The 15,954-nt window shown below is 41.0% G+C and overlaps 1 protein-coding gene across 1 annotated transcript in view; it reads right to left on the reverse strand.

The window, feature by feature from the left end:
• igsf11 (immunoglobulin superfamily member 11) overlaps nucleotides 1-15,954 on the reverse strand; it is a 110,059-nt gene that overhangs the window by 35,645 nt on the left and 58,460 nt on the right. The window lies entirely within an intron of this gene.

Here is a 15,954-nt window from a genome sequence, read left to right on the forward strand (position 1 = left end):
TGCAAGTTATTATTTAGAGAAAAAACAACAACAAGTATTGATTCCCTTCAAAAAGCCATTTTAAGCTCATTTAAAAATCATTTAGTGACGGCATTTACAGATCAGCACAGTCCCCTTTTGATCGTTTTTGTTGTTGTTGTTGATCCAGGAACAGAGGAGGATTTCCCATTTACAGTTTTGTGTAAACAAGCACTCTTGATGAATAGTGCACTGATCCATGGATGGCATTTTGCAGTGGAAAATACACACATGAAGGAAATCACTTATGAACAGATCATATTATGCTATTTCATTACATGACTGGCAAAATATAAGCATGTCCAACAAAGCTCAGCCTCCTCCTACTTAATGTATTGCATCACAAAATGTAACTTTATTTATACCCTTTGTTACTGGAAAAAAAGGATTATCGTCTGAGTATATGTTATATCAGTTCTGATAGTACCAAATGAAAATGCTCATCTATGGACATAAACAAACAGTATTGTAATATAATTGCTGGAACAACTGCTGCTGCTGCCTCTGAGCTATATCAACCAATATGATGTAAATAATAAACTGAGGTACATTTGAAATAGAGATTTGGGGGAAAACTCAAAAAAGTGCTTCGATGTGAGGAGTTTTGGTCTTTTTTGCCCGGGCCCTTTGAAGTGTGCTTGTGCCTAGGTGTTGACAAGCATGATGATGCTTTCTAACTTTTAGCTAGCTTTTGGATGTTTGATGTAGGTCAAACGCTTACTCAGCAAACACTGGGAACCATCCTATATTCTGATTTTGCACACTGGTCAAATTTACATCCCATTTCATTTAGAGGAAACTTTACTGTACTGAAACACACACACACATACACACACACACACACACACACACACACACACACACACGCACGTACATTCACAAAGACGCACACACCTCCATCGTTCTTCTACTATTCAGCAAAAACAGCTCTAAAAAAAAAAAATCAACATAAACACGCTGAGTCGGCATTCTTAAGGCAACAACGGCTCTTTCCCAGACAGCAAGGGAACCAGGAAGTCAAAAGCCCCAAACTCTGATCACTGACTTTTCTCTCTGATCGGTCAAAGGCAACGCTTTGAGCCACAGACTCGCTTTAGTACACTCACACATAAAAAGTCTGAGTAGGAAAGGTTATTTAGTAATCATGATACTTAACTTTTCTTGGATTCTCTCACATTGTACAAGGGTTTGTAGTTTCCTGACATCTGAGTCCGTTTATATACATACACGGTTAAATACTCTTGCCAAATTTATATGTGCATTGTTACAGGAATCAGAGCTATCAGCCAGAAACACAGCACTTCCACATACTTACTATAAATTGCTGAACTTTTTAAAAGAGGCACTGAATTTTAATTTACAGCCCCATTGAGAATTTAGAGGTTCCTCACTGTAGGCTTTGTCGCTCCTGAGGCCAGCGTGGCTGCACTTTGGGAGTTAGATAATGCTGTTGTCAGTCAGTGACCTCTTCCTCGGTAACAAGCGCTGTGTAATCCTCTGTGTGTTTTTTTTTGTTGTGTGTATGTGTATGCATGTGCTTGATGGAGCAGAGCCCCAATGTCGAGCACATCTGCTCCGGAGGCCCCTGGCACTGCCATATGGCTGGCAAACACGCCTCCTACTCCTCCTCTGCAAAGAAAGAGTTTGCAATGAAAAGAGAACATGAGTGAAAATGAGTGTGTGTGCATGACAGAGAAAAAATTGTGTGAGAGATAGCACAAGGGAAGGAAGGCAGAAGAGAGTAACAGCTGATGAGTGAGGAGCCGCACGTGCTGCCCATTAGGCTCAGCGGACAGATCCACTCCACCTCCAAACACTCTAATGTTTTAAACACCCCAACATGACTACATTCTTCTATCCACACCACTACAGGATCAAATACCTATTACATAAAAGGTCTTTACCTGAATGGACTAAATGAAAGTACAACCCAGATGTTGCAGCATATAACACATACTAGACTCATACACACAAAGTAGTAGTTTTGTCAAAAGTTGACGTTACGCATGGCTGTAATAAACAAGAAGTATGGGTTGCAAACCATGGATCTGAGAAAAATGGAGAGAGGTCCTCAGGAATGTGTTTCAAGTGGGAAAGTTGCTACTAGCCATATTTCTTTGCGTTATGAGAATATCTAGGAAGACACCAACAGCAAAACCAGCTACGTTATGTTCGCTACGTCACAACTTACTTGGCCAAAGTGTTTCCATCTCCCATTTAGCGCATTAACTCTTTTTTCGAAAAAGGAAAACACACTTCAAGCGAACATAAAAACATTTTTTGTGAAATTAAAGGTTCAGTGTGTAATATTTCTGAGGATTCTATAATATCTATCTATAACTATATTTTAAGTGGTGTGTAAAGACCTTACATAATGAACCATTATGTTTTTATTACCTTAGAATGAGCCATTTATATCTACATAACCGCGGGCACCCCCTTCTATGGGGGTCGCTGTATTTTGTCATGTTTCAACAATAGCCGACAACGGACAAACAGCGCTACAGAGCGCGTTTCGTCATCATGGCGTTCTTCTTCTCCTTGTATAATTCCGGCAGTGGAGACACCGTCACTAAATGCATCCATAGAAAAAGAAGAGGAAATGATAATAATAATAATAAACTGTCTCTGAGTAGTCCTCTGGTTCATTAGAAGTAAGAAGAGAAGTGACATTTGGACAAATGAAGGAGCACACGTATTATTTAGCACGAGAGCCGACAGCCTGTGGATCTTTATACCATGAAGCCAGAGGAGTCGGGACAGATACAGACAGCTGACAGCAGAAATCACGGATATAATCTGTGTGGATTTTCCCAGATGGAAGGCTTTGATGTGGGACAGATGTTTTCAAAGCAGAGCTGAAGTTGTCTGTTTTCTGCTGGATAGGTAATTAAGTTAGTCGGACTTTAGCGATGCAAATGAAAGCTGTTGTTTGCTAGCTTTAGCTTGAAGCTGGCCATAATCACAGAGAGCCGTGAGGTGTTTCCCCTGTCAGTGTCCTATCTTGTTGGATTAATTTCCTGTAGCCTTGTTATTCTCCAGCGTTGTAGTTTGGCTTGTTCTGTTACGTTAGCGAGACAATCAGCTGATCAGTAATTGGTATGTCCAAAAAGTATGTAGTTGGATTAATTTCATGTCTCTCCAGCGCTCTGTCTTGGCTTTGTCGGTTACGTTCATAAAACGTAGCTTCCAGCATGAAAGCTCAGATCAGCCAGCTAAACATTTACTGCTGGTAGAAAAAAATGTGTTGTTGGATTGTAATTTAATGTAGTTATTCTCCAGCGCTGTGTTATGGCTTTGCTACATGGACAGAAATGTAGCCCTTACCTTCCTGAGACAAACAGCTGATGAATATTATTGGCAATAAAACGGTAACAGCAGGGAAGCTCAGATCAGCAGCTAAACTTCTGATGAATACTGCCCTGGTAGAAAATATATATTTATTTTACTGCTAATAGTGACACATAACATGACCGTGTGCCTATCAAGTGACCAATCATGAATACTTTCCGAATTTGCATTAAAAAAACGTGTATTTTTTAAGTGATTCACCACTGTGCACACAATTGTGTAATTTTTACTTTCACATGCTAAATGGCCATTAAAAACATTGCACCATTTTACTAAAAGCTGACATTATGGCTGTCACTACTACTTTGTGTTTCTTAACAGTTTGGTAAGATTTGCAAATTGCTTATCTAATTAATCAAGAAAAGCCAGAGGAGCCTTGATCCTCACCAGCCACTGCCTTGGTTTATGTGGACTGTGGTGCGGAAACAGTGAGACTTACATTTTCCTGTTATGTCAGTGGCCATACTTGATGCACTAGATGTGATAGTGTTTCAGAGATGTGAGATGTCATTTACTTTGGTATGTTAGTCCTCATAATGTCTTCATAGTCTTCATAATGCACATAAAAAACGTTGATGGAAACAAGGCTAATGAACTGCTTTAAAAACCCAAACAAGTTATCTAACATGATTTGCTTCTAATAGAGCTGAGAGACCTGGCAAACAGAGGGTACTGCATTGTAAACATCAAGGAACATTGGATTATTTTTATAATAATGCTCCACCCAAATTGTCACCTATCATAGTAAAACACCTGTACACCTGCAGGTTTTTAAAGCTTGCAGTTGGATTATTTGTGGACAAAAGAGCATTTGATAATTGTGGATTCATGGCAGTTATAAAAGATTCCAATGTTAACACCCGAAGAAACTGCAATATAGCATGCTGAAAAACACTTCTGTCACAATCCGTAACAGTTGGTTTTTGGATAGTAGAGCATGCATTACATCCTTTCTTCTTGCTTCTTGCTGAAAAAAAAACAGCTGGTGACTCTCTGTGTTTTAAAAGAGACACATGGCTGTCTACACCCTTCCTATGCCAGAGCACTGTGGAATCAGGGCCAGTAGATATATGGAGGAAATATAAGTGGGTATAATGTGCTAAAGTGTTCACTGCCACTGAAAACTACCCGTCCCACATCTCCTCAGAAGAGCAGGTGAATCATGCATATCATACATCACTAGTACAGTTCATGCTATTAATTTTTAACATTTCAAAGGCTGCGGCACGTACAGAAGTTTAGGCTTCGCTTACATCCGACATGTGAATCTTTTTGAGGATCATGTACAGTATCAGAGGCAGCAGGCACTGCTTTACACTCCTTCCACCTGCCCTTCTCCTCCCCTTTTCCTCTTATCTCCCCCAGCTCCCCCCTTTTCCTTGCATCTTGCTCTTCTTCATTCCCTCCTCTTCTCTCTTCTCCTCTGCTGCCTGGGGCTTTTCATGAAGGCTGTGTTAATATGAGGTAAATCAATACCTTCACTGTTTCGGCTGTCGAGGGGCAGGTCAGAGACTAGCTGGTGGGGGTGATGGTGTGGTGGAGGTATGTGCTTGTGTGTGGGAGGGAGAGGGGATATGTTGCTTAATAAACGCAAGCAAATTGATCTTTTCTGCACATCTTTGTGTGTGCGAGGGTCCACTGAGACTCCTCAGGGCCTGACTGACAGGCAGCGAGCTGGTTCTGGTCCTCGGAGGCGGACTGAGGGCGTATGTGGCCATGTTTGTGTGTAACTGTGGTCATGTGAGTCTGGTATACAAACTATATATCCTTGTTATATTACCACTGGTGGGTTTTTAGATCCTTTACTTAAGTAAAAGTACAAATATAACTACTAGCTATATAAATACTAAAAGTGCAGAAGTATTATTAGCAAAATGTGCTTTTAAAAAAGGTTTTGAAAGTAAAAGTGCTAATAATGCAGCAGAATGGCTCTTATCCGTGGCTCATATTTTTGTATAAATACAGTATGTAAGCAGTTTCTTTAATGTTGTGGCTAGGTCAGAGGCAGGCTGATTTTAACTATTTACTGTTTACAAGTATTACAAGGCAGCTGCCCCCAAACCCTCAGCTGCCAGTCCAGGTTTTGGGAATTACTCTGTCATTTCAAAAACTACAGCTGTAATGTAGTGGAATACAGGTATGGGTATATTGACTGCATTTATATAATGCTTTTATCCAAAGCACTTTGCACTTGCAATTTGCCTGTCATTCACAAACTCACACACTAATGGCAGTGAGCTGCCATACAAGGTGCTGACCTGACCATTGGTGCAGCACGTGAACACAAGGCCCTGAGGATTGAACTGTATGTTCCCCTCTTATCTTTGCACTTATATGTCACGCAACACCAGTACCTGTAATTTGCGCTCTGGTGACTTGTATTTGTTGTCTGTACCTAGGGTCTGTGCAGAGCTCGGTAAGAGGGCCTTTCGCTACTCTGCTCCCTCCACCCGGCCAGGAAACGGGTCCGCTTCAGCAAAAGTTTTGCGTCTTCTACAGTAGCATCACTAAATGAAGCTCCCCAGCAGTGAATGTTATTCATATGTGTAGCCAGGTGAACCAGGGGTACAGAGTTCACTTGTGTTATGTGGGGTATAATGCTATGTAATTGCTGGTGGGATTATTTCCTCTCTATTTAATGGCACTGTCACTTTAAGAGTAGTACATGGGACGGAAGTGTCGGCCCTGTGGTGTAATGAAATGGTGAAATGTACTTTGGTTTATCGATATGGAAATCTCCGTAAATTATGATAGTATTATGAAGTACATTAATAATCCTTAAGATCAGCAGACGACAGAGTGAGAGTAGCGGACCAAGGTAGATGCATGAAGACCTGGGTGTCCCAGCTGATTCCTGACAATTGATAGTCGAGTGAGTGTGTGTGTGTGTGTGTTTATCTTCGCCACGAGGGGAAGAGACTGACCAACAGCGTATGTTACCTTAAACGAGAGTTTAAGGTCTAGCTTGTTGAATCAAGAGTTTACTGTCTAGAGTCCCTGTTTAGAAGTAACTGAAGTCTACCAGAGCGAGTGTAAACTAGTTTATGGCAGCTATTTACATTTTGTGGTATGGTTTAGGGGTACTGTTAAATCAAATAGTTGAGATCAGAAACAATACGTAAATGACAAGTGATTAAGTGAGTAATTCCTGTGTTTTCTATAACCTCCAACTGCCTTAAATCCTCGATATCACATTATTAATGCTGTTCTCATTTGAGTCCAGTCGGGGTATAAAAACCCATAAAATTTATTGTGTGTTTGGCCTCATTATTCCTGGCCTGGCCACAAATGTTTATGTTTGTGTCTGTCTGGTTAATTTATGTTTATGTGTATGCATGCCTGAGGCTCTGTACAGACTGTAATGACAAATTTCCAGTTAGGGACAATAAAGATCTCTCTGTCTATGAATACACTGCAGACCGACTTGCAGCTGGAAAATCTGATTTCCATTGGTGAACTGAAACACTGGATGACAGACTTGGAACTATAAGCTATAAATTGTTGTTTCTGCTTTAAAAATAACGAATTCCTCTCTTAAAGCTATAATGTTTTTGTGTATCTTAAGAGTTGTTGAGTGTACTTTGTTGCAGGTGTTTCTGTTGTTCTTATCTGTAACTCTGTAGCTCAATCAGCTCTGTCAATATATGCTGCTATTTTGACCAGATCTTTCTTGCAAATCTCAATGAGATTATCTGGTTAAATTAAGGTTAAATAAAAAATTTTAAAAACTGTGATTTGTGAACAATCAGCTATCTCAAGTATCTCCTATTACTGAACCTGAACGTACTTCCAGGCCAAAGTGACCCAAATCATATTTTTTTGGCTCATATGTGAATCAAATTGGTGTGAACAGCCCAAGTCACATGGAATCTTATCTTGGATTTGGGCCACATTCATATGTGGTCAAAATCAGACATAGGTCAGATTTTTTTGTAATTGAGACCTCAGTCTCAACAGTCAAATGGGAATTCATACGACTCCGACGTCACTCTAAAGCGACTGTCATCACAATTCTGCTTCACGTGCATGCTACTTGAGAGAGTTGTAGAGCTTATACACGCTGTGCAATGCCATAAACTGTAATGAATGCCATGAAAAGGACACAAAATTTTGAGCGCCCGGAGAGAACCCACGCAGACACGGGGAGAACATGCAAACTCCACACAGAAAGGCCGGCGCAACCGGGGTTTGAACCCGTGACCTTGCTGTGAGGCCACAGAGCTATCCACTGGACCTCCGAAGATGGACTACAAAAAACCCATCTTTGACACTGTGCCCTGTGTTGTTTTAATGCAGGCCATCTAAAAGGTGAACAACACAGTGGAATATTACTTCATGATCAAGATAGCAGTTGATATTGACTATTTCTTTTTTAACGTTAACATAGCTGTCCTCATTAGCTGGGCTACTTGCTAATAACTTTTTTGAAGGTGGGTCTCCGACATTGACAGCGTTGTTCATGATTCTACATTCACACACAGGTCCATTGTCAATGTGTTTGCGAAAGAGAGAGGGAGCGACTGAACGAAAGGAGGTGCTGAGTGAATATATACACTGTGCGCAGCTCTGTAATCAAATACGATTTTAGCCATTTTAAATAGTAAAAACAACAAAAAATAAATGTATGGCGGTCAACGTTGATAATGTGTCAGGCCGCCACAAATAAATCAATGTGTGGGAAACACTGAAATAATACATTACATTTACTGTATGGTCGTCCAGCTTGATCATTGCCTTTATTAAGGCAAGGGTGTCAGCATCTGTGACTCAAGTAAAATTGATTAAGGATATTGCTGAAGGCTGGCAATACATTGGCCAAAAATAACTAATGCAAACTGAGCATTTAACATGAGCCTACAAACTGCGACATTATCCTCACTTTGATCATTTTACAAGACCAGTAGCATAGCTTGCATATGGGTCTCAGTTAGTATTGAGAGTACAAGACATATGCATATCATAGCAAGTTATGGTATAAGAGGGGGTTTGAAGAAAATTCAACTACATCACTTATGGCATATTTCAACAATCCGAAACATAAAATAGTGTTGAAACAGCATTAGATTACAGCAAAGCCAAAAGAAAACAAACCCGAAAAAGAAAGAAATTGTGACTGTCTCATTCAATGATCACAAATGAGTCCAATAAAAAAAAAAAGTTTCCGGCATTCCTGTCAGTCATGTATGGAAAGGATTTTGCTAAATGTGGTCAATGGATTTTTTCGTTTTGAGTTTGAGAACATGTGTCACTTTAAATGTTGCTGCCGCAAGGAATTGTGGGACGGCATTATATCCTTTCCTTTTGTAAAAGGATGGTCCGGTGTACCCTATGCTAAAGGAGATATGAAAAGAAGCACTGATAAACTTTTCCTTAGCTTTTAGAGAATTCCTGTTCTTATCAGGGCTGCCACTTCAATACTTCCAGGTCACTTCACTCAGTTAAGATCCTTCCTAAGCAAAAAACTTTTTGACTGTAGCCTACTACCCAGCATTCTTTGTGCTTCCTACCTGTCAGGTCTACCAAATACTAGTCCAGCCCCTGAAGCCCTAGTGGAGCATGCAGGTATATTCAGGGGCTAGATATGGAAGCTATTGCACATCATACTTCTATGATCCATCTTGCACTCTCTACAGCACTTTCTCTAGCTCTGCCTAGCTCTGCCTCTTGCACTGTATCCCATCTGTGAAGGAAAATCCATATGAGTCGGACAGCAAGACCGTGGTATTATTAATGAAGCTTAAAATCCATCTTAGGGGATTTAACATGTTTAAGGCTTGATGTGTTAGCCTTAATGTTTCACTGAAATCAGAAAAAAATGGTGTTGTAGAAATAGCAAACTGGCAGCTGGCTCAATATTTTTGGTTATTTTTATGGTTGAAAATGACGCAGTAGTTGGGGACGTGGCAGTAAATGGCCCGCCTTTTGGCTAACAACACTTTCACAAGGTGTCCCAGGTTATTTACAGTCTTTTGTATTTGGGAACGTGCTGTGGTTCATTCATTGGGATGTCAGATTTGGGTGCAAGTTCAGCAGAGTTGTGGGGAGTTAATAGCACACATGCTGTCCTCTTTCTTTGAGATTCTTTGTTTCAGTCCATCTATTCTCATGTCTTCCTACAAGTGCACGCACACAAAGAACACACCCCTCAATAATCAGTTGAGCTATTCACTGCTCGGGGCTACACACAGAATGAACGCATTCATCACATAATTACTGTGGAGGCAGTCACACACTTCATCAGTCTATTCCTGTCTCAAAGAGCCCCGGAGAGAACAGTGAACACATACGATTTCCAAAAGATATTATGAGATTCTTATACCTCCATCTAAGGAAAGTTAAAAGAGAGGAGCGGGATTCACAAAGCATCAAACTGACATCTTGACTGATTCACATGTCAACGCTCGGGCCCTATAGCTGAAAGAGTAAGGCAGATGTTCACATGATCGAAAAGGCTGATAAATCTTTAAAAACCTCTCCCACACTGAGAAATATCTTCAAAAATATGTAGTGTCTTTCTCACTAGGAAAGATAAGTGGCAATCCACAGAGGCATCAGTTTGAATCAGAGGGGCTGAGAGAGCTGTAAAGGCAGAGGTGTCTGTAAGGGATATGATGATATAAGGGGACAGATATAAAATGTGAAACCTTAATGTCGGGTGATGTATGATGCTTGGGGTGAGCGGGCCGAAGGCTCAAATTGGGAGGATGCTGGAAATCAATGGTGGTGTAAAAGACATGAAATGGGTGAACCATGCTAGACCTCTGAAGACGAAGGAAGCTGGAGCTGCCTAATAAAGCAGTGATTGGTGGGAGAGCGGTCAAGTGCAAATGTTAGCAAATATAAATTGTGCATCTTTAGGATCTTAAATGGGTCTAATATGGACTGAGAGGTGGAGAAATTGATGGGTCCATTTATTGTGGCCTACAGTCTCTTCTTCCCTCAACCTCTTTCCTTAAGCTAGATGTGCTTATGCTTTTTACATTGTATATTCAAAAATTTTTTACTTTAAATGGCATACTTGCATGGTTAATTGATGTGTTAAATTTTTTTTATGAGCCAATTTCAAAAGTCAATGCATTTTTGATATAATTCAATGTTTTTTAAGCTTTATTTACCTTAAGAAGTGAGAGACGTACTTCATCTTATTACAAAGTCAACCCTTCAGTTTATTTGAAAAAAAGAAAATAGTATTTATTATTATATATTTAGTAAAAGTTTATGTACGTGATGCATTGACAGATCCAGGAGCAAGGCCACAGGAGCTTTGGCTCCAGCTGAAATCTGATTGGCCCCTTGAGTGCCAAATCTCTGCATCGAGACATTTATTACTGTCGCACATCGCGCTTACGCTGTGAACACAACGATTGTTGTTCTCCTTTTTGGGCCGTGAGTTGTAACCTCACAGTCAAGAGTTAACTGGGTGTCAGGGAGCTGCACCTTTTAACTCCCCTCCAGCTCTCTCTGTAGCTCAGACAATCCCTGTAGTGTGTGTGTGTGTGTCCCTGTCACAGATCAGTCACATAGTGTGAACACCACAACGACTTCAAGACTGCCATCATATGATGGCAAGTTGTGTGAACGGCACAGCCATCGGCTGATGCTGAAAGTCGTGTAGTCTGCACGAGCCTTTAGTATAACTTGTACTCGGGTGATGTTTGTGTTTGTAAAGCAGCTGTCTGGTTGTTAGTCTGATTTTTGCTGTATGACACACTATGAATTTCCGAAAGGACTAATAAATATCTATCGCCTATAAACGTGCACACCTGATCCCGTTACAGGGGGGGCAAGGCTGCCACCGCCAAGAAAAGTACTCTTAAACGATGCAGCAATGAATCGTTGAAATAATCTTTCAAAGCTTTGAATACTAAAATCATCGTTAGCTGCTGATGCCCTGATGTATTTAGATGCATAAAAAGTCACCAGAATGCAGGAAATGAAGTGTCTAATAAATCTTCGTAGGGGAGGAAGCCCAGAACCCCCCACATAATACCCGGTCCTGTTGTGCAAAGCATGGCCCCTTTGTGGCCCCTGATTTAAATCCTAGTTCCACATCTGACAAGGGTGGGAGAATGGGGAATTTTGTGAAAAAGGGGTTCTCTAGACAAAGATAGGGAAAAGAAAGGGAAGACAGATGACACATGAGAAGTGAGAAGTGAAGCAAAAGCATAGAAACAGCGAATTAGGCAGGAAGAGGATCCAAATGGTCCAAATCCAGTTCCAAATTGACCTATTCTGAGATTGTTCCACATGGTATCTTTCGTTCTTGATTTTGAATTGTAAAAATAAAACAAACGCACTAAATGTTTTTGAGCTTCTACATTTTGGAATTGAGGACACACTTTTATCATTTTGGGCAAGGATCTCCACCTGTAATAACATCTATTCAGAGAGCACTGAGCAGTTGTTTGCCTACATTTTGACCAGATCCACATGTTGCTACTTTCTTGTTTTGTTTGTACACAGACATGAAGTCAAGCATCACTTTTAAGAAGGAATTCCTTTAGCATTGATGGATTATTTCACATAATTACAGTCATGTTATTACCATTTTCATTTTCCTCCTTTCATACCCTGTGTTTAATTTTACATTTCCCATTAGAGTAACATCTTACTGTGTAAATTCCCAATTCAGCCCCCCTTCCGTTTCGAGCCATAAGTCATGATACAAATGGCCCCACTGGCATAGAGCTAAAATGATAAATTAGGAATTAAGACATTTATTGATCAAATCATTGACTAAATCCACTGAGTGAAAATGTAATTTCATTATGTTCTGCAGCTGTTAATGACTGCAGAGAAAGTAATAGCTCCATATTGTTATAGTGCTTTGTTGTTTTTCTCTGCTTCTATGGGTAGTGCGGGTGGTATCGCTGTGTGAAATATTGCGCTGGGGCCAATGAAAGCTTTTCCATCACAGCGTCATTTACATTCAAATGAATTCCATCAAAAGCAAAAGCTGAATGTTCAATGAGCGGAGAGTGGGGATAGCTGTCATCTTCCTCTTCTCAGGAGAGAGGGGTGAGACAAGAGAGAGGAGGGGGATACAGTGAAGGAAAAGTAAGGTGATGTGAGAGTTAGAGAGCGAGAGCAGCATCTGATTTTAGCGTTTGAAAGGAATAATTGGAACAAAGAGGCTCACAAATGAATGATGATTCCATACTGGACGGGTTTGGTGCTGAAAAATGAAGCAATGTGACTCATTTTGCACAATGTTGAAAGCAGCATATGATTTATCCATCATTCATCAATGGCTGTTATTGTGCCTGCACCAGAACAATCATCACTATTGATCAATTTAAATCAATAGTTTTAAGCTCAACCAGTGGCACCTCACACACACCCACACACACACACACACACACACACACACACACACACACACACAGCTTTAGGGCAGGGCAGAGAGCAGCCCAACAGCTTGCCTGCAGTGGCGTAATTGCATAGCATGTCAAAAAACACCAATAAATAAATCAGTGATTACTTCCCTTTGTGAAGTGCTGCAGCCCCATTATTGAATATTCATGTAGGTAAACACATTCATACGAGCCTCTCTCCTGGGTTTTACAGTCGGCTTTTTTTTTATAGTTTTAAAGCCCTCTCCTCTCTCACCGTGCGGGGAGGAACACAACAGAAATGCTTTGAAAAGACATGAGTGCTCTTTATGTGTTTATGCATCATACATATGCATATTTTAAAGGCTCTTACTGTATTACCATGTCTGTTCTCCGACTTCTTGAGAATACATGAGAATCTGTAGATATTACTTAGCTCGTCTGACCCTCAGTGATCAATTTCATACACAGAGTCAGAGCAGATTGTTATTGACAGAGGGCTATTGATTCCTGATCCTCGGAGGCTGATATCACCGTGGCGTGACATGCACATTGTGTCATTTCCCACCCCATTGTTTCTGTGATATCTCATTGGCACGAGAATGAAGTAATACCACCTTTTTGACCTGCTCGTCTCCATTATCTCTTCACACACCAACACACTCGCTCCACTTGCAGCTGCACTTTCCCACTCTCTCCCTGTCTCTTCTAATACCTCGACTGCATGAGAATGTTTTCTCCATCTCGTAGTCACACTCTTTGTCTTTCTCACATTCTGTGACGTCACAGCTTGTACGCGAGCATGCGTCTGCTCAGGTCAAGTTTAATGTAAGACAAACTACACACACACACACACACACACACACACACACACAAATCTACATGCATGAAACACACACACACACACACACAAACATGCACATACACCATCGATGGCAACTTAGCATGCGTGATTACTGTGACTCTAAGCTGCTTAGGGGTTCTGTCCCATCTGGCTCTGGTGTTTGCGGCATCATCCCCCCCCGCCCCCTAACCCCACCCCAGCCCACACACATCGCCCCTATCCTCCTCCTCCTGTTTCATCCCACGTCATCCATTCGCCCCGTACACCAACACACACACACAAACACACACAAACAGAGGAAGAACAGAGGCGGAGCAAAAGGGATGATAATCCTGCGTAATCTGGGTTTACCAACTATTAGGGCTCTGCAGTGTTTTCTTACGTAATCTAATCATCCGTAGAAACGTGCAGTCATCCACCGGAGTGAGCTTGTGTGAGTATGTATTCAAATGGAAGCCGTAAGGGATGCCTCATCGTGCCACCTGGACCATGTGGGAGGAAACACACACATACACACACAAACACACACACATACCCACACACAAACACATGTGCACAGTCACAAACACAGATATAAATTATAATAGAATAGCACACACGCAGGTTAGTGCTCATGCCTAATGGATAGACCCCCACTAAAACACACACACACACACACACATACACACACAGAGTATACGTGTGGCCAGGAAAGTCTGTAATTTAAACTTTAGTGCCACATCAGAGGGCGTTCAGACTCCAGCTGCTCTAATAAACCTCCTGCCTTCTGGTGATGGAGGAAGCACACACACAAATAAACACAACAAACACAACAAACAAACAAAAGTTTTGGCCCTGAATGTAAGCATCTGCTGACTTTGTCAGTGTCACGACAAAATGGGTTGATTGTCAAGGTTCCCAAAACCACGTATAGGACCATTTCCCAAAATGACATGTATGAGCATTGGCAACTACCAGTCCAGCAACAGGCTTACCTGACCTTCAGTATGTCATGTAAATCACATGATCTAAGTCCTGTGGCTCAGGAGGTAGAGCAGGTTGTCCAATAATCGGAAGGTTGGCGGTTCTGGGTTGAAGTGTCCTTGGCCAAGATACTGAAACACGATGACACGGCACTCAAACCCCAGATGTAGTGTAGTGTAAAAGCGCTTCGAGTGGTCGAAAAGACTAGAAAGGCGCTATACAAATACAGAGCATTTACATCACGTTTAACATGTGGAAAACGTAAAAACGGTTGTAGTTAGGTTAGGTTTAGGCAAAACAACTACTTGGTTAGGTTTAGGAAAAGATTGTGGTTTGGGTTAAAAGAAGTACATTACATATTGTAACATTAGTCACGTGACTACAAAATGTTATTTAACTGAAAACACGTCATCTTCGACTTTCTTCCACACGGCACTAAAACCCCGGTCTCCTGAGTGAAAGTAGTGAGTTTACTTCGCTCATCCATACACCCCACCACCCTCCTTTGTTGCTCTTTATACTACGTCACCGTACTTCTTTTGCCACTAGAGGTCACGGCCAAACTAAAATTGTGATAATAATAAACTATAATAATTGACCTATATGGACGTTATTCTGGTGGGGACGGGCTGCAAAGTACACAGATGTGGAAAACACTATCCATAGAAATGGCAGATGTGTTTTTTTATATATTATATTATAGGGCTTTTTGCATTACAACTAAAGAGAGATAGTAAATGTGGGATAGAGAGGGGATGACATGCAGCAAAGAGCCACAGGCTGGAATCAAACCCTGGCTGCTGCAGTAACGACTTTAGCCTTGTATATGGTGGGCATGCTCTACAAGGAGATCTAAACGGCGCCCCATTATGTGTTTTTATGGATCCTTAATGGTATATCTCTGTGATCAATGCACCTTGTACATTATTAAGATAACTTAGACATGAGAGAGCTTGTTAATGTTTTCGTGGTGGATCATTGATGAGACATGAATTGATATGTTAACTCCACAAACACATAAGCTATCAAGGTTAAAATATCACGCAAGTGATGTACATTGCTACACCAGGATAGGCTTTGACAGATAAATATTGCATGTGTAATCAGCGTAAATCAGTTTTATTGTTCACTGTGCTGTGCCTTCGACACCCTGACCCCATGAGGTGAAACAGACTGAGAAATACACAGTTGCTTTTACCTTACAACATATGGATAGCAGTTATTATGGGATTAGTTCTGTCCATATACTGAATCATGCAACACTGATCTGGCACAGTGCACACGGCCTCTAAGACAAATCCCCGGAAAAAGTTTTGTCTGTGGCAAAAAACATATTGTCTCATGGCACTTTACACAGATGAACTTGCAAGGATTTTTGTCTACATCATAACTTCTTAAGGAAATAAAAAAGGGGGTCAGCATCAGTTCCTCTCACTCACAAAAGGA

This window comes from Micropterus salmoides, unplaced genomic scaffold, assembly GCF_014851395.1.
Source record: "Micropterus salmoides isolate LMB-PRFRI ecotype aquatic unplaced genomic scaffold, ASM1485139v1 Ms_hic_scaffold_3, whole genome shotgun sequence".
NCBI classification, from domain to species: Eukaryota; Metazoa; Chordata; class Actinopteri; order Centrarchiformes; family Centrarchidae; genus Micropterus; species Micropterus salmoides.